This window comes from Propithecus coquereli, unplaced genomic scaffold (genome assembly GCF_000956105.1).
Source record: "Propithecus coquereli isolate 6110/MARCELLA unplaced genomic scaffold, Pcoq_1.0 Scaffold223, whole genome shotgun sequence".
NCBI lineage: Eukaryota > Metazoa > Chordata > Mammalia > Primates > Indriidae > Propithecus > Propithecus coquereli.
The window spans coordinates 4,950,798-4,953,065 of NW_012147523.1; the positions used below are offsets into that span (position 1 = coordinate 4,950,798).

At 44.5% G+C, this 2,268-nt stretch overlaps 1 protein-coding gene across 1 annotated transcript in view; it reads right to left on the reverse strand.

The window, feature by feature from the left end:
* Positions 1–2,268, reverse strand: part of LOC105810897 (ATP-binding cassette sub-family A member 3-like) — a 66,352-nt gene that overhangs the window by 33,657 nt on the left and 30,427 nt on the right. The window lies entirely within an intron of this gene.

The window sequence follows — 2,268 nt, forward strand, 5'->3', positions numbered from 1 at the left end:
ATGAATTCTAAAACAAGCAGTAACACAATCACATTTACAATAGCACTAAAAAGAATAAAATACTTAGGGATAAACTTAACCAAGGAGATGAAAGACCTATATGTATCCATCCCCCAAATGGGTGACTCCAGCTCAGCCTCTCATGCTGCAGAAGCTGGTACGGGTGGCAGTGAGTTTCCTACGGAGGTGACTCATCATTCATAACATGGCAACTGAACCTTCTGCTCCCATGAGGAGAATGTATTTTAAACTTGGGAAGAGTGGTAATTCTGGGATATTCCACATGTTGTCAGCTTGAACCTTCTACAGACACAGGGCCTCTCCCTTGTGAGGAGGAACCTCGCTGGTATGTGTGTGGCAGGGGGGAGGGTTGCTCTCCCTATCAGCTGAAAGGTGGTGGGCATGTACCAGGTATGTGTGCAGGATCGTGTCCTGCACATGAACACCTGTGAGAACAGAACAGGGATGTAACAGTGGGAAACATATTCTCCAGGAGGTGGTAACCAAAAGGCTTGGCTCTACAAAAGGATTCTGGGTATAACAATCTTAGTAGAGCCTGCAGATGACTCTGGCTTCATAAAATCCTGCCCTTACTTGCCACTCACCACATCCCCAAATCAGAAGGGCCAGCCCTTTTCTACCTAGGATACCTCACCAGCAAATAAATGCTACAGGACCTCAGAAGCCTGTGATGCTAAGGATGAAGACTCTAGTCAGAGAATGTGCTCAGTCCCCACGGTGGGGTTCTGGAAAGCACATGGGCCTGCTCAATACAGTCCCCAATCCCTGGGAGTGGCTGTCTATGAGAGGTAAAGGTGCAAGTGGCTTAGGCACATTGACTCCCCCTTGAGGAAGATAGGCCCTCTCATATCTGCAGTGGCCACGTGCATCGGAGACCAGCATGGCTGCACAGGTGAGAACTGAGCACACCCAAGCAATGTCCATGTGAATCCCTTCCCCATTCCATGCCAGTCTTCCCCAGACAGAAAGGTTCAGGGTCCCGATGCTTGACTCTTCTAAGGCTCAAAATGGGCCTTAGACCCAAGACTTAATTGGCTTTGCTTATTTTAAGTACTTGAGTTCAGCCCAATCCTCAACCTTCAGAAAAACTGGCACAGGTTGGGGACTTTGTTTTTCCTTTTCTTTAATTTCAGAATACAAGGATACAAATGATTTGGTTACATAAATTGCTTTGGTACCATTCCCATCCCCCAGATAGTGTGCATTGTACCCATTAGGTGTGATTTTACCCATCCCCTCCTCCCCACTCCCACCCGCCCGACACCCGATGAATGTTATTTCCATATGTGTACATAGGTGTTGACCGATTAGTTCCAATTTAATGGAGTACACGTGGTGTTTGTTTTCCATTCTTATGATACTTCACTTAGAAGAATGGTCTTCAGCTCCATCCAGGTTAATACAAGAGGTATTAATTCACCATTTTTTTATGGCTGAGTAGTACTCTAGGGTATGCATTTTATTAATCCACGCATGTATCGATGGACACTGGGTTGTTTCCACATCTTTGCAATTGTGAATTGTGCTGCTATAAGCACTCAAGTGCAGGCGCCTTTTTAATAGAATGTCTTTTTTTCCTTTAGGTAAATACCCAGCAGTGGGATTGCTGATCAAATGGTAGTTCTACTTTTAGTTCTTTGAGGAATCTCCATACTACTTTCCATAGAGGTTGTACTAGTTTGCAGTCCCACCAGCAGTGTATGAGCATGCCTATCTCTCCACGTCCATGCCAACATTTGTTGTTTTGGGACTTTTTGATAAAAGCCATTCTCATTGGAGTTAGGTGATATCATAATGTGGTTTTGATTTGTATTTCCCTGATGATTAGAGATGTTGAACACTTTTTTCATGTTTGCAAGTTGGGGACTTTAATGTTAAGATCACCAATATTGACATCCCAAGGAATCTCAGGTAGATTGATGTCATTTCATAGCAGATACAACCCACGCAGGGGCTGCCGAAAGGCCACCCTTGGATTTCTCCGGCCTGTTTTAAACTTCAAGCTGAGCCACGATTTCATGCGTGTTTGTTTCCAGCACCATCCCACCCATCACCACCTCCTAGAGGATGTAGTAACCTTATCCATATGGAAGATCAAATCCTATTCACACACACTTTTGAAACACTTATCCAGAGTCTCCACAAAAACCTGGATGATGTCCATGATCCCAACTTCACTCTCTGATGAATCCACACAAAACACAAAGTAGAGGGTAGACTAGTGTTGGTAAATCAGTTTGTAGTCAG